The following is a 17,747-nucleotide window of genomic DNA, read 5'->3' as shown; positions in this document are numbered from 1 at the left end:
TTAACAATTTGCTATGGGACTACAAAAGCTACCTGGGACATTAAACATCATCATGCCAAGCATGTAACATATTCTCGTCTGATTTTACAGCATCATTGTGCTTATACTCACACTCTTGCAAACTATTCAAACTATTACTTTCTTTACCTCCTACTCAAAATTATCAGAAGCTTGGAGGTGATGCTGAAGTCACGTGACTGTAGTCTAAGACTATATTTCAACTTTTATTTTATTTTTTTACATTTTAGCAATTGCTAAATTGGGATTCAAAATTCCTAAATGCTAGCACGTTTTGTAAAGATTTTCATGATGCATTTCAGGAAATCAAAAACTTTTTTTGGTGACAGAGCTTAAATTCTGCAATCCAAATTTCATTGGGGAAAATACTGCAGATGCACAAACAAAACAAAAGCAGAATAAACTGTTAATAACATAAAAAAAAATATTTTAGTTAAAAAATAAAATAAGAAAATGTCATAAATGTTTTTAAATAGGGCTTTATTATTTATAAAAAATAATTTTGTGATTGAGACAGCCCTTAAAATGGCCGACACCATGATTAGTGCCCTTCATACTAAACTACAGTAGGGAGCTGATTGAGACGCACCCCTAACAGCCTTAGCCTACTGAGTGCAACCTATGAGTGCAACATCACCTTTAGCTATAATTAGACACACCCAATACAATATAAAGCCCCGCCCCAAATACGTTCTTGCTCGCACGGAAATGTTTGGAAACCACGGAAATCACCTCATTTCACAGGTGAGAAGACCAAATAAAAAAGCAATTTTGATGTCAGCATCAGCAAACTTTAACACTGAACTCTGCTTTAAGCTGACACTGTACGTACAAGTATCATAACGTAAATTAGCAAAAGAAGCCGAAGCGAAATAACATGTTCGCGGCCTGCGGCAAACTGATGCGCTCAGCTTCTGGTGTTGCCGTGCGCAAAATGATTGACAGGCAGAACGCATCAGGCAAAGTCTTCTTAGAGGCTAATAGTGAGATCACTGTAAAAAAGACCAGTGTGATATTTGAGGATGCTTAATGCTTACTTAATTGTAATATAGCAAAGTGATCAAAATAGTAAGAAACATGTTTTGGATGGTTCTTGTATTGTTTTTGCTGCTCGGGTTTTCTTCTCTTTCCTTATGCAGTCTTCACGTGACCTTTAAAAAAAGCAATCTATTTATGATCGGCAGCTAGCTTGCTATCTACTCTGTTTGCGTTCGCTCAGTATGTGGTGCCGGCCAAGTGTAGAAATGACTCCATGAGGTGTAAAGGGACTTGGTGACTTGTCTTCATGAATTACCTAAAGATTCTTCTCATATGATTCATAGTTTTCTCAAGACTGTTCCAGCACACAAGAGTGCAAACCATGTGAATCATTTACTCTGTGTGTAACCCTTGTGCCCTCTATCCACACTGATCCACACTGACCACATTCACACTTTCCTTATAAAATATTTTTATAAGCCTCGTTCTTGAAGTTTGTTCATAGTAAATTTTAATAATAATAATAATAATAATAAATATTTTTCCTTTAGGCAAACACAGCTTCTGTTTGAATGTCTGTTTAGAACCAGTTGAAAGTATTGGTTCTTAAATATGAAGCTTGAGAATAACTAGTATTTTCTTAATGTGATATGCACTGTAACATTTGTCCACCATTATGATCCATTTTTTGTTTATTGTTGAAGATATTTTTATTGTATTAAAACAGCAGCAGAAGGTATTCTGCATAATAATTAAAGGTGTAGTTCACTCAAAAAACTCTGTCATTAATTACTCATCCTCATATAGTTTCAAACCGGTAAGACATTTGTTCATCTTCAGAAGACAAACTAAGATACTTTGGGTGAAATCCGAGAGCTTGCATTGATACTCTCATGAATGCTAGTGGACCCTGTGAAGAATTGTTGAATAAAGTCATTATTTCTTTGCACACAAAAAGTATTTTCATAGTTACATAAAAAGTATGGTTGATCCACTGATGTCACATGGACTTTTAAATGATGTCCTTACTACCTTTCTGGACATTGAATGTTTCAGTTGCATTGCTGTCTATGCAGGACTGAAAGCTCTTGGATTTCATCAAAAATATCTTAATTTGTGTTTTGAAAATGGTCTTATGGGTTTGGAACAACATAAGGACGAGTTATTAATTTTTATAAAAATTTTAATACAATTTTTTTATTTATTAATACACTGGTAAAATCATGAATGGAATTTTTTTTTTTTTTTTTTTTTGGTAAATCAAATATCGCTTTTTGATTTTGATGAATTAATACTAATTCCAACATAATGAATATGTCCTTGTTGCATTCAGAACATTTTGTTTGAAGGAGACATCCTTTTTCTATACATGGTTGTCATATTCTATTATGAGCTCTAATGCAAGTAAAGCTTGCTGTTTGCTGAACAACTACAGATTCCCAGAGGCCTGCCAGATCTCATCTGTTTTCCTCCACCACACAGAATCATCCTCATTCTATTGTATTCTTGATGACATTCTTTTCCTTTTCACTTTATTTTTCTTGTAGCATTTCGGTGTAGCTGCCAGGTGAAACAAGATAACACTGTTGTGGTGTGATGAGCCAGAAAGCGGCTGTGAGGATGATTTCAAGTTGTACTTTCATTTTAAGTCACAAGCATTATGCACTCAACACCAGAACAAATAGACTTAGCCCCAGATGGCTCAGCCCACAATGTGTTCACTAACCATATGATGCATATTTTACAGAAAACTATTAGAAAATGGCAGTCAGAATTTGATCCGCTAGCATTTATGAAGTTTTCTGGTAATTACAGCTCCGGTCTAACTGGAAAAGCGGTGTTTACAAGGTACTTGGTTCATTCAAGTGCTTTTTGATACATTTGCCAGATTAGTGGCATACAATATTTGCCGATGTTTAGTTTCGTTTAGGAAGCTTAGTTTCCAGTTAATGTTCACAAGCAGACACAAATTCTGATCATAATATTTGTACTAATTTGTTCAGTTTTATTTTTTTTTTGGTGTTTTTGTACAACTTACTATGGAGAATTATTTGAAGTGTTTTTTTTGTTTGTTTTTTTTTGTTTTTTTTTTCAGTGTTAGTCTATTATTATGGCATAAAACATACTGTGAACTGTAATGGGTTGCTTTATACATGGGTAATTTTTTTTCTGCAAGTTAGCTTTTTTTGGACAGAGTAGCATGCAGTTTGGACTAAACATTGTGCCATTAGTCATGAGTCTTGCTATTTGAGATTACAGAATATATACCCTGACCACAAGATGGGGTTGACAGCATGAAGGGAAACAGGACAGATATGGCAGCCCTTTCTTGACACTACCAAGGGACAGCTGCTCCTTATGGCAGGGTTCAAGTGCTGGACAGAACTTTTGTATAAATTGAGATTAAATTTGGTCAAGCTTCAGTGCGGGTTACTGCATATGAAGTCATAAACTTCTACTGAATCTATTATGTCCTAAGACTGACTAAAGCCAGTTTGACATAATCCAGGGTTGTGCAACAGGATCTGTCCATTTGAACATCAGCATAGGAACTCTGACGTTTAATTACTGAATATGCTTTTGTACGGCATTTGATCAGTCACAGCTGCACATGTTTCCCGAGAGCCAGCATTTGGTGTAATTTTTTCGTCAAAACCAGCAGGAAACTGAACCCAAACTAATCCAGCCTGTTCTGATGGGCGTTCTAAGCTCCATTCTGACAGTTTATATTCAGAATACACAGAACCTTATTGATGAAAATGTGAATGCTCTTTTATTTTTTCCCTTTGCTTCGCTAAACTGGCCACCATCAGGGTGATGTTTTTGTCTTCAGGATGTGTGGCCTTGTGTTTCACTGATCCGTTTCCTTTTCAAAATGCAGCACTTTCCAAGAGCAGCAACTGCTGAGGTTGAATGGACTTTTAGAGGAGAATACTCTGAGCAATTTGAAGCAATTGCACAGTCATATTTTTCTGTCTGTAAAAATGTCAAATCAAATACTCTCACTGGACATTATCCAGAGAATGATGCTTTTAAGCTATTGCTAGTCAGTTTTGAATGTACTACTCAAAATATGTAGCTAGTCTTGCTACTGACCACTCCACATGAAAGTTAGTTAAGCTAAAAGTAATAATTTAAGGTGCAATTACAGAACTTTTGCTGTCAGTAAAGGCATTGCCCACTGTCAGTAGCATAGCAATCTATAAGTGGGCTTTTATACAACACAATTTTAAACTAAAAACAGAAAATGTTTTATGTATTTTGACCATTCATTTTCACTACAAAGGTGTGTTGAGACATAAAACTTTTGAAAATGGGTTAAAGTGCACGTTTTTGAAAACGATTCTGTTATCATAGAGTAAGCTACAGAAAAAAAAAAAAAAAAAAATTGTTGAAAATGCAGACGTCTTTATGTGTATTGTGTGTTCAGCCTATAGGTGTGTGCACAGGTGAATAGTGTTTCTTTACAAAGTCACATGCCCGGTCTGATATGCATAATTCAATGTTTATGGTCATTCTGGTCGATTGGTGTAAATGTGAATCATTTTGACAATGTTGTCGTTGGCACATGAAAAAAAGAAAAGAAAAAAAATTCTGTTTTTGGTAAAATCCTGTCATGAAAGGGTACCCTAAAGCACTATTTTGGTTGCTCAACATTGCGAATCCGTGTGACCAGCTTCAAAAGTTGTAAAAATACTACTTCTGCTAAATGTTACTCTGTCAGACATGCAAAAGAAACTAATGTATCTCTTGCTCTGGCTACTGTGTATAGACCACCAGGGCCGTATACAGAATTCCTAAATTAATTTGCAGATTTCCTCTCAGACCTTCTAGTTACAGTTGATAAGGCGCTAATCATGGGAGATTTTAATATTCACGTTGATAATGCAAATAATACATTAGGACTTGCGTTTACTGACCTAATAAACTCCTTTGGAGTCAAGCAAAATGTCACTGGGCCCACTCATCGTTTTAATCATACACTAGATTTAATTATATCGCATGGAATCGATCTTACTGCTATAGATCTTGTACCTCAAAGTGATGATATTACAGACCATTTCCTTGTATCGTGCATGCTGTGTATAACTGATATTAACTATATGTCGCAGCGATACCGTCTGGGCAGAACTATTGTTCCAGCCACCAAAGAAAGATTCGCAAATAACCTGCCTGATCTATCTATCAACTGCTAATTGCGTGGAAAAACAGTATGTCCAGCTATAGACAGGCTCTAAAAACTGCTAGGGCAGAGCATATCCACAAACTCATAGAAAATAACCAAAAAAATCCAAGGTTTTTATTTAGCACAGTGGCTAAGTTAACAAATTACCAGATGCCACCTGATTCAAATATTCCACCAACGTTAAATAGTAATGACTTTATGAATTTTTTCACTGATAAAATAGATAACATTAGAAATACAATAGCGAATGTAGATTCTACAGCGTCTAACACTTCAGTTTCATCCATCGCACCCAAAGATAAACTGCAGTGCTTTACAACCATAGGACAGGAAGAGCTAAATAAACTTATCACTGTATCTAAACCAACAACATGTTTATTAGATCCTGTACCCACTAAATTACTGAAAGAGCTGTTACCTGTAGCCGAAGAACCGCTTCTCAATATCATTAACTCGTCTTTATCTTTAGGTCACGTCCCAAAACCATTCAAGCTGGCGGTTATCAAGCCTCTTATTAAGAAACCACAACTAGATCCTAGAGTACTGGCAAATTATAGGCCTATTTCAAATCTTCCATTTATGGCTAAAATTTTAGAAAAAGTTGTGTCTGCTCAATTGAGCACCTTCCTGCATAAAAATGATCTGTATGAAGAATTTCAGTCAGGTTTTAGGCCCCACCATAGCACAGAAACTGCACTTGTTAAAATTACAAATGACCTGCTCCTTGCGTCAGATCAAGGCTGCATCTCATTTCTAGTCTTACTTGATCTTAGTGCTGCGTTCGACACCACAGATCATGACATACTCATAGATCGATAACAAAACTATACAGGTATTCAAGGGCAGGCTCTAAGATGGTTTAGATCCTATCTGTCCGATCGCTACCATTTTGTTTACTTAAATGGGGAGTCATCTCATTTATCATCAGTAAAATATGGAGTGCCACAAGGATCCAAGGATATTTCCAATGTTACAAAAACTGCATTCTTCCATCTTAGAAACATTGCCAAGCTACGAAACATGTTATCTGTTTCTGATGCAGAAAAGCTAGTTCATGCATTCATGACCTCTAGACTGGACTATTGTATTGCACTTCTAGGTGGTTGTCCTGCTTCGTCAATAAACAAGCTACAGGTAGTCCAAAATGCAGCAGCTAGAGTCCTTATGAGGTCAAGAAAATATGATCATTCTACCCCAATTTTACAGTCTCTTCACTGGCTACCTGTTAAGTTCCGTATCAGTTACAAATTATCATTACTTACCTATAAGGCCCTAAATGGTTTAGCTCCTGCATACCTAACTAGCCTTCTACCTCACTACAACCCATCACGCACCCTAAGGTCACAAAACGCTGGACTTTTGGTAGTTCCTAGGATAGCAAAGTCCACTAAAGGAGGTAGAGCTTTCTCACATTTGGCTCCCAAACTCTGGAATAGCCTTCCTAATAATGTTCGGGGTTCAGACACACTCTCTCTGTTTAAATCTAGATTAAAAACACATCTCTTTCGCCAAGCATACGAATAATGTATCTTTTAAATTGTGAGTGTAGTTGCATCTGATCAAAGGTGCATTTTTATTCATTAGCTTGGGTTAAACTAATTTTACTTTGTTGGATCAGCAGCTATGCTAATGATGTCTCTATTTTGTTTCTATGTTTCGCCACGGCTAGGATTTACACAAGCTCCAGTCTGGAACACCTGAGAAGAGATGATGCTGACCCTCAGAGGACCTCAGATGATGCTAACCCTGAATCAACAAACAGAACTAACAATTATTGCTAAATGTGTGACTGCATCATATAATAACTTAATTAATAATATTGATAGTTCATCGTCTAGCTGACTACGTCTTGTATTATTATTATTATTATTTTTATTTTTTCTAAAATCCTGTCAAATGTGCACAAACTACTAGCTACTACTAAATATTGTAGAAACATAATTTTCTGTAAAGTTGCTTTGTAACGATTTGTATTGTAAAAAGCGCTATACAAATCAAATTGAATTTAATTTAATTTAATAAAAAGCTCTGCATGAAATGACTGGATTTCACCTACAGAATTTCACAGAGCAATAGTTACATTAGTTTACACAGTCTACTACACTACAAGCTGCAAGCTACTGTACATAGCTTGCTACTTCTACACTACTTCATATATATATATATATATATATATATATATATATATATATATATATATATATATATATATATATATATATATATATATATATAATATTTATTGACAGGGTTGTTTGACATTCAGAATTAATTTGAGATAGCTTTTTAAATTCCAATTTTTAAGACAAACTTTGAAAGTTAGTTTGACAAAGCCTTTCTTGAAAGTTTAAAGGTCTAAAGATCTTATAGATATTCGAATTTTAACTGTTGAACTATTCAGAATCATTCCCTGCGTGTGTTCTTCATTACTGGCAGGCAGAATTCAGGTTTGGATTCACTGACTGTAATATCCTGTCACTGATTTATGTTTTGCTAACCTATTTGATCACTGAAAAGGACTGACATAAAAAAAAAAGAAAATAACACAACAGCCATGCTTCTGAGAAATGCAGTTAAACTGCTAACATACACAATTTGAAACAATGCTACTGCCTAACATTTAACTGTTTTGCTCTGTTTTATTCCTTAAACAAGTTGAAAAGTATTTTGTTGACTGATTATTAAATCTGCAAGATCAAGAATCTACAGATTTGTGTCACAGCTTGAACTAGTCCTTGCGCTGAGGCCTTGTACTGTTGTCGCAAAAACATGGCTATCCCACACTGAGGTCTTTCTTATCTGATGAAATTTCAAAAATATTCCCAGCAGAATGAAGCCTTTGTGGGATATGAAACTGTTATGTAATCTGTTATTCTGAAGTGAGAGCATCAGTCAGTGTCTTGTATCTCAGCAGGACCATGACTGAGACAGAGTCCTAATTTAGAGCTCTTCATGAAAAGTGATCTGAGCACTTCAGTACTTCAGCACTTCAGCTACACCAATCAGAGCTGGATCTGTCATCTAGAAGTTCATGTTTGAGAAGTGTACTTATCTTATCAAAGATCTCTTTCTGACCTGTGGGATTGGACACTTAGTTCATAAAATGTGCTCCTAAATCCAGTGGAGGCCATGAGATGTCATTCTATAAAAAATTAACCCAGAGACAACAAAGATCGTCCAATGTCCTGGATGACACTCTCAGAAGAAGAATCTTCTCTCTTTTGTTTATCAAGGTCTAATGTATTGATTAGTTTTTGTTATTTTAGAATTGTGTGCATGTGGTATTGCATGTATGTATATGTGTGTGTGTGTGTGTGGAGATATATATATATATATATATATATATATATATATATATATATATACAAATATTTAGAGAGTAAATAGCAAAAAGAGTAAATCAAAACTTTTTCTTTCTAGAAGAGGAGATTTTATTATATCTGATGGTGCTGCATTCTGTCAGTCTTTTTCAAAAATGCCCCAATGGTTATAGCCTTCTGTTTAAAAGAAAAACTCCCTAAATTGAAAGGGATCTGAACTTCTGTAAGCACAGTGTTCATCCAGTCTTTAACTTCATATTCATGATCCACTTCCATTTAAACCTCTGCTCTTTCTACTTCATTTGCAATTCCATTTAATAATTGTTCAATAACCGTGGATTTCAGTATGTAATTCAAAAGTTAATGAAAACTTAATGACATGATTTGTTTCCATGTCAGAATGTATTCTAGATACATGTCTGTGCATTCCGAAAAATAAGTGTGTTTAAATTAATTATTAAATAGATTTTGAGTTGATGTCACTGTGCCAACTTGCTTCCAGGAGAATGCGGTCACAGTGCCTTGACTAATGGGCTTATTTTACTATTACATGCAATTCCAACACCTCAGTCAGTCCATAATGTACACAAATAACTGATGATTAGAAGAGATATTCCTATGAAAACAGACACTTACAGTACATAGATCCATATTTCTCTCTGTCTGGCTAGTATTAAAACTCTACCAGTAGGGGTGTAATGCTATACAGAAGTCATGGTTCTGTTTTGGGGTCACAGTTCGATACGGGTTGTACTATAAATAAATTGTACAATTTCAAGATTTAAAGCAAAAACAGAATGGTCTGACTTTAGATTTATGAAATTGTGCTACATAAGACACATGCACAAAACAAAAACAGAAGATGGACTAATTGAAAATCCAGATTTATTCTGTATTAGCATGTGGCGATTATGGAACAGTAGTGATATAGTGTTTCTGCTGTGCATAAAAACACTACTTTAATATGCATTAGCTATATGGAGGTTAGAGGAAAAGAAAATGCCATCAGACATTTCTGAAGATGGTAAATTCCTCTCAGAAGTAGATTACATTTAACCGCCAAGTATTTGTCTTTCTATATTTTGAGCATTGCGAACAGTGAACTTGATCTGTATTTTCTCCTCTTCACAGACTTAACAGATTTAACATAAATTACATTTAGGGAAATGATTGGAATGCGATTTGTGTGCAATTCTAAAGTAGAGAGAGGCAAAAATAAAACTAAAAACCAGTTCCGATTTATAGCCGGTTGGTTTAAAACAAGCAGACGGTTCTTGGAGCGCTTGAGTACCATCTGAACTCGCTGTTCTTGTTTTGGGTTGGTGCGTAGATAGTCTCTTCTTTTGCTCTTTTGTGTTGTGACAGTTAGCATTGCATTACCATGTGCACCTCCTTCTAGATTGATCACCTACTAATGACTGCATTCAATTTCTGGCTGTCCGTACCATGATATTTCAGGATGAATACATGTACCGTTACATTTACCCTTATTCCTGATAGAACACAAGAGGGATGTTGTCCTGCTTCTCTGAAGATACATCTTTGTTTTAAGTCAGGAAAATATGATTGTTTACATTTCAGACATATTTTGGAGAAACCATTGTAAATTAATTAGAAACTAATTAATTAGCAGTGATTTTTTCTTTTTTAATGAGCAACAGTTAGTGGTTCTTCAAGAGGCAAATAAGATTCTGTAATTATTGATTAACGGATAGTAAACCATGTCAGTCATCAGTTTGCTCATTCTAGTGGTTTGTTAATCATTTTTCCATTTTAGGTAGTAGTAACTAAAATGTTAATGTATCACTAGTTGACTTGTAAATATCGCTGTGTCTCAAGTTTTTCCTGTGACCCAATGTTTTTATCTTTCCAGTGTTCCAGTGTTTTATGTTTCCAGTGTCATTGATTCACTTTTTTTCAGTGCCTGCACTGTTGAAGTGACTTTGTGTTTCAGTTTCAGGATGTTTGTTTTTGGTCCCCATGTGTTTCAATGATCCAATGGTTTTTATCTTTCCAGTAGTCCAGTGTTTTATGTTTTTTTGTGTGTTTCTAGTGTCTTTGTGATCCAGTTTTTCAGTGTTTCATGAGAGCTCCATCAAGATAATGTCCAGCCAATACACAGGTTCGTCTGTCCAAGGATTCCAACGGTTGACTAGCAATTTTTTTCGCTGCTGTGAGAGCAGCTAACAGTAAACATATTTTTTGACGGACAAGGGGAGGTCCCAGAAGTCATTAATGAAAAAATGGTGAGCAGTCAAACATATCTCAGTATCCAGTAAATAAGATTAGAGTCCCAAAAGGTGAGAGAGAGGGGCACTCCCAAAAATATAAAAAAATTCAATGCAATTCAATATTGCATTAAACATCTGCACATTCCTTTCTGATAAACTGGCACTAAATATCACTTAGAAAAGTAGGAAAAGCTACTGGATATAATAATTTTCATACGTAATAATTACTTGCTCCTCAGAATGAGCAGACAAAACAAAATAAATGTAATAGCTTTTGTAATTGGATGCAAACAGCAGGCATGTAAGACAGTTCTGGGAGGCCAAGTGACCCTTCGCTGGGAGTTTGATTGACTGGCAGTCTGACCAGTCATAAAGCTGAATCTGCCATTTTGTCTGACAAGTCAAAAAACAAGTGAGCATAAAAACTTTTTTGTGAATTAAGTGATTTTTTTTACACTATCACTCATTTCTGATGTGATACTTCAAAATGCACATAAAACAGGGTGATGTAAACATGTTAACTACTGTGTCGCTGTTTCCTTGATTCAGTGATTATATGCATTTCCTTTTTCTATTCATAAAAGTGACAGTTTTTCAAAACGCTTATAAATCATACAGAATGATTTTTGAAGTAAAAATGCACAAAGTTTCATGTGAGGGTTAGGGTTAGGTGTAGGGTTGGTGAAGGGCCATAGAATATACAGTTTATACAGTATAAAAACCATTATACTGATATGATGGATATCTGCTACTGGATGTCCCCACTTTTCACAAAAACAAACGTGTGTGTGTGTGTGTGTGTGTGTGTGTGTTTTGCACAGTATAAGTCTTTCAGTTTTCCAGAGTTGTAGTGTTCCAGCATTTCAGTATTTCCATATTTCCAATGATTCTCACCCTTACTCCACACAGAAGCATTTCGTTCCAATCCTGCATAAATGGCCTGGACTTTCCTTTTGTTAAATCACACAATCATTCACTGCTGCTGAGAGCATTAAGTTTCCAGCAAGCAAGACAAACCCTTTGCAAAGTAGTTCAGGTATTCCTGCAGCTATGAAATCCTGGCAGTGATGTTTGAAAACAAAACAGCCTGATAAAATTTTTTCATGTTTTATTAAGTTTTCTCATCCAGAACTTGGCTATTCCCTGCAGAGGGCTAATTTGCTGTGCTGAAGCAGATGTTTAACAGATATAAAAATTGGCAAACCGTTGGATCTTCCCCTCATATTACAGTATGGAGAGTCTTAGTCCATTGACATCAGTGAGTGATAGCTCTCCTGATATTGATTACTGTGTGGCCTCCAGATGGCAAGACAGCGGCAAAGAGGAAAGTTTTATCTGAGAAAATGTTTTAGATGATAACATACCTTCAGTGTTTTCCTTTCTGGGCGTTTGTAGCCGGTCAGGAGCATAGGGCATATCTGTGTGAGCCCACAGAGCAGGAGAGCAGAGTTATTTCCCTGCTCTCACACTGATGTGATTATCAACCATTTTGCCATAATGAGGCCCCACAGATTCTGGCCCACTGCATGCAGAAAAGGGCCAAAGCAGGGTGGGATGTGCTATAACAGTTTGGAAAGCATAATTGACTTCAAAGCATCAAGACGTTGGCAGATCTTTCAGAAGATGGAGAGCAGGAGAAGGAAAGGGAATGTCGGACAAGTTAATCCAGAGAAGGGGAGAGTTATTAATATTTTGGCTGTTCCTGTTCCATTCCTTCCTCCCCCCATTATTCATATGGTGTTGGACCTCCTTTTTAAAAGCATAAGAGTGGAAAAGAAAAATAATGTGGCTTTTTTGTGCAAAAAGACCAGTTAAGAAGGAGTATGCAAAATGTATTCAGCTCTTGATTAAGTATAAAAAATAAAATAAAAATTGCTTCCGGGAACAGGGAGGAGATCTGGCCCTCATGTAACTCTCGCAAGGATTCTGTATTTAGAATCCATGATGTGAATTCCAGCTCTGAGTTAAAGAGCCATGACTTACACCTTTTGTAAGGAATTGAATGGATATGACAGCTGATTCGAGAGCAAAGTGCAAAGTTCTCTTGGTGCCTCATTACTGAAAATCTTAAATTCAAGTCGTCTCATCTGGGCTGGCTTTGAAACATTTGTCATTTCTGTTTGATGTAAATGCATCACAGCACAGTATTTTCCATATATGTTCAATGATAGTCTCCAGGTGGATCCTTTTGTTTAGATCCATCAGTCTGTGGAATAAATATAATTTTGATATTTTAACATTTACACAAAGCATTTCACTGTTGTGAAGCACATGGCCCTAAAGTTGAGCTCATATTGTTATAGTTTTGTTTGAGAGATTTGTACCCCAACTCTTAATATTCTCTGGATAAATTTATTCGCATAATTACCAAAAAAAAAAAAAAAAAAAAAAAAAAAACATTGTGAAATGCATGCAAACTCTAAGGTTGGTCAGCAATTCTTTAATAGTACCACTGTGAATACAATAATTATTGTATTTGTTTTATTAATAACATGAAACACCAAAATTAAAATAATCCATAGACGATCAATACATTATTGTAGAATATACATTTATGGAACTGATTATAAAAGAGGCTTTAGAAGTCAATGTATGTTTTATTTCCATAATTGTATTATCCCTTCGGCACAGTAGGGCTTAATTTCAATTCCTTTCATTTATTTATTGTGTTTTTGTTCTATTTTCATATGGCATCTCTGGCCCATTGCCTGTTATTTTTTACATGTTGTTAAGATTTTTTTACATATTGTTAAGAAACTATTTCAAGTTCCTGTGAAAGTCTGTACTTGAATTGTGGAATATGAGTCAGAAAGAAATGATTAATTACATTTAATGTCATTAATACGCAATTTATTGTATAATTAATTGCACTAAATTAACTGGTTAAAATGACAGCGCTAATTAGTAAAGAAAAAATAACTTTTTTAAACCGCTGTATATGCTGTTTCCATGGATTTTAAATATACGTTGGTGTAATTTCACTCCCTTGCTGTGGGAATATTAGTGTTACACTTCTACATTAGACTTCAATAATGAGTGTTTTTTTCTTCTTTGGTGAACTCTCCCAGCCTGAATGAGATTAATAAGGCCCTGTCTGTTAGTCGCCCCAGGGTAAGCTGCTCGATGTGGGCAGTTTGGATGTTTTCCAGGAGTGAATGTAGAGGTTACAACCTCCATGCTGCATGCATACAAACCTCTATTTATAGTCTGGCCACTCTGGAGATTTACAGTGATAAAGATTTAATAAACACACGTTGCATTATAGCATTTCTAACTTGGCAGCTTATCTTTTTACATTACATTAACACTGTCATATCCATCACCATGCTAAAATCTTCAGGGCATTGTCATGATTGAAATATATAGTTCAGTCATGAAACTCTAGATGGCACAGGCTGACGGGTTGTTAGCGTACCTGATTATATTCAGAGAGTTAAAAGACTTGGCACAAGCTGATTGGTTCATGCTGCATATGCAGCCAATGAGTTTACTACCTTTCATTTATATGGCTGGCAAGCATTCACTAGAGATTCCTGCAGCACATTTTCAAAGTTTATCTAAACCCTCCACCTTTCCCAGCTCCACCTGTATAGATCTTCTACAGGTTATTGTATATGCTATTTGTGCAGCAGCAGTATGTCTTATATACTCACAGCACCATATCACCTTATTCACTGGCAGTAGCAGTTCCTGTACTATAATCTACAACAACAGCAATAACCAACAGCAGCAGCGTAGCATATCTTTCCGCCAAGACCAAATACATTAACATTCAGATCCATCAGCATGCTAAAATCTTGCTAAAGTCATGATTGAAATGTTTATTCAATTAAGAAACTCATACACTAATGTTCAAAATCCATGGTATGTTTTTTTTCTCTCTTATGCTCGCAAAGGCTGAAGATGAATTAACTAAAAAAACAGGGTAAAGAAAAAAGTGAACTGAAATATTATTACGATTTAAAATAGCAAAGTTTTTTCTTGATAATTATTATTATTAATAGTGGGTTTATTAATGTAAAAAGTTATTTTTTTATTTTTGGGTACATTGTACCTTTGATTCCATTAGATTAATAGCTCTCATTGGCCAAAACACACAGACTTTTGTGCACACTTATGTGTGCTTTACCAGGTTGGCAGTGATGCCTTAGTGCACATACATCAGCTTTGACTGATTTATAGTATGTTCTGCCAAGGGTATTGTTCCGTGTTGTTACATGTGAACTGCATCTGGCTCATGACCTCCTGATGAAATAATGATTTCTTAATTTAAAAAGGGATCTGGGTTGCACTGGCTTTTAGAATGTCCTGGTGAGCCAATTTACAGATCATAATACAGAAAGTTTAGCCAGATATCTGTAGGTGAGGTGTCTGTCCTCCAGAGGTGAGACTGACAGAAACACATGCTGGGAGATCGTTCTAACAGATACATCAAATGCTCACTGTAAGCCATTGAAAAATGATTTTTCTCTGTTTTTAAGGGCTATATCACATGACAATATATTTAAAGATGTGGTTTCTGTCTGCACAAGTATGGAGATGTTCTGATCTATACCCCTTCCTCTGGCCTAATAGATACAGATACGTGCATGCAAGTTCTATTAGCGTTAGAGTTTCCTTTGAAATGGGCCGTAGGGGCCTTTCGAAGGCCCTTAGTTTTATGCCTCAGCTTTCCCTATCCAACTACATCCCTGCTTTGCAAAAGGAAATCACAGGTCATTGAGTTTTTCTTTTTTTCTTTTTCTTTTCTTTTTCAGTCACAGCAGATGTCATGATGAATTATTTTTCCTGGTAAAGATGCTTGTCACTGTCTGTTCAATGCCGATTTTGATAGGTTTACAGCAGCCATATAATAACACATCTGCCAAAGTTCCTCCTAGACCTTTAAATGTCTAATTGACTTTTTGCATTTAACAAGTTGCAGCAGGATTGTGCAAAGGATGCGGTCAAAGGAAATCTTTAAACATTTATCATTTCTCCCTGACATCATGTAAACACTTCTGCTGTATGTTTCTTTTTAGTGGCGTGACTCAATTGTTGAAAAGTAGAAATTTTGCAAATGTTGCAATACAAAAACACTGATATGAATATTGATTTTGTTGCTCTGTAATTGCATGTATACAATACAATAATGTAAGTGCATATATACAATACAGTTTGGGGTCAGTAAGCTGCTTTTAATGTTTTTGCAATATGTCTCTTACGTTCTTCAAGGCCACAATTATGTGATCAAAAATGCTGTAAAAACATTAATATTGTAAAAAAAAAAAAAATATTACGGTTTAAAATGATTGTTTTCTGTTGGAATATATTTTAATGTAATTTACTGATTTGACAGCAGAACTGAATTTTAAGCAATGCATCCATTTTTACAAATGATTATATTTCTCATAGTTATAATGTATTATAAGTCTCATATCTTGTCATTTTTCTGATGCTACTTAAAGCAGTCAAAGACCACTTATAAGTAATAATAATAATAATCATACAATTTCTGTCAAACAGCCATAAGATCAGATATCAGATCAGATGAATGTGTAATATGACACATTTGCTTTAAACTATATTTTTATTGTAACATCAGTTATTATTTTGATGGTACCCTTTAGACAGCTGTTGATAAGTAACTCTACAACTACATATCAACTAGAAGTCTTTAGAGTATTACTGCTACTGTAAATATTTGCTAACGCTTTATTTTGATGGTCAACCAACAGATAAACTGATTATATGCAAGTAAGTCGACTTATTCCACCATACTAGATTCTACCATATATATTTTTGATATAACATATTATAAGGTTTTTCATAATGCATTATGTATTCATTATAATGCCTTAAGAATACCATTATAATGAGTTATAAATACAGGCTTCATAGAAAGTGTAACCGAAACATCTTTAGATCTTGGATGACCTACAGTGGAGTGTAAAGTCCACAAGCCCACCTCTTCTCCTTATGCTAAGAAGTCATGTTTGTGATTATTGCCGACAGGTAGAGAGAGAGAGAGAGAGAAAAAACTAATTTAATGTCTTTCTACTGCTACATTTATCTCTAGTGTTTCATTTTGCGCCAAATGTCTTCTCGTCATCTTACACTAATACTTTAGCAACAGTATATTCTGCCAGACTTGACTTTTGACTAATCAAATCCCATTTATCAAATGATCCAAAACCACATTCTCTCCTCTTGCTGATTGTGTGTTCCTTAGAGAGTGGATGTTGCTTTCCTTTGGTCCCATGCAGTGTTGTCATTGGATTTTAGGAGAAACATTTAATCATCATATTTCTCTAAAACACATTAACAGCCAGAGTAATGAGATATCATGAGTCCATTGTCTCATCAAATACTTTCATGAAGCAATACGACATGCCTTGCCCATATAAGTTGCATCCAATTCTGTACGTCTGGGTGAAAAAGTTACAAAGTTCACTAGATCTCTGTGTTCTAAATGCTTATTTGCTTTTCTAACAATTCCAAGTTAATAATATTTTATTTTTGCATTTTCAGAATTCTCATTTCCTGCATTCTTGGGACGAACATGATTTGGATCACATTGCAGCCATGTCCTCCTGTTGTTAAGTCAACAGTTAGGCAAAATATATTTTTGTTGGCAAAGAGCCTGACCAGTCCTGTGGCACACACACACACACAGAGAGAGAGAGAGATAGAGAGACGCATAAATAACAACTGCACTTACTTGCAAAAATCTCTAACTAAATTGAAATTAATCAATCAATCATAAGAAATCTGACAAGGAATATGTTTTCAAAGTGGTAAAGAGGCAATTTTGAAGTTTTCCAGAACTTTCTAAGGCCAAACAGTAAATTTGCAGGACTGCATAGTTGGATTGGCTACACACTTCGTCCTGTCTAAAATTGTTTTTCCAGTCTGAAAAAGGAAAAGTCTGAAAAATGCCAAAACTGCTGTTGTCACCAAATAACAGATGCACAAAGTTAATTTCATATGAAAATAAAACTAATTTACAGTATTAACTGGCACCACCATCTGGTT

Source organism: Carassius auratus, chromosome 13, assembly GCF_003368295.1.
Source record: "Carassius auratus strain Wakin chromosome 13, ASM336829v1, whole genome shotgun sequence".
Lineage (NCBI taxonomy): Eukaryota > Metazoa > Chordata > Actinopteri > Cypriniformes > Cyprinidae > Carassius > Carassius auratus.
Note: the sequence above shows the minus strand (reverse complement) of the source record.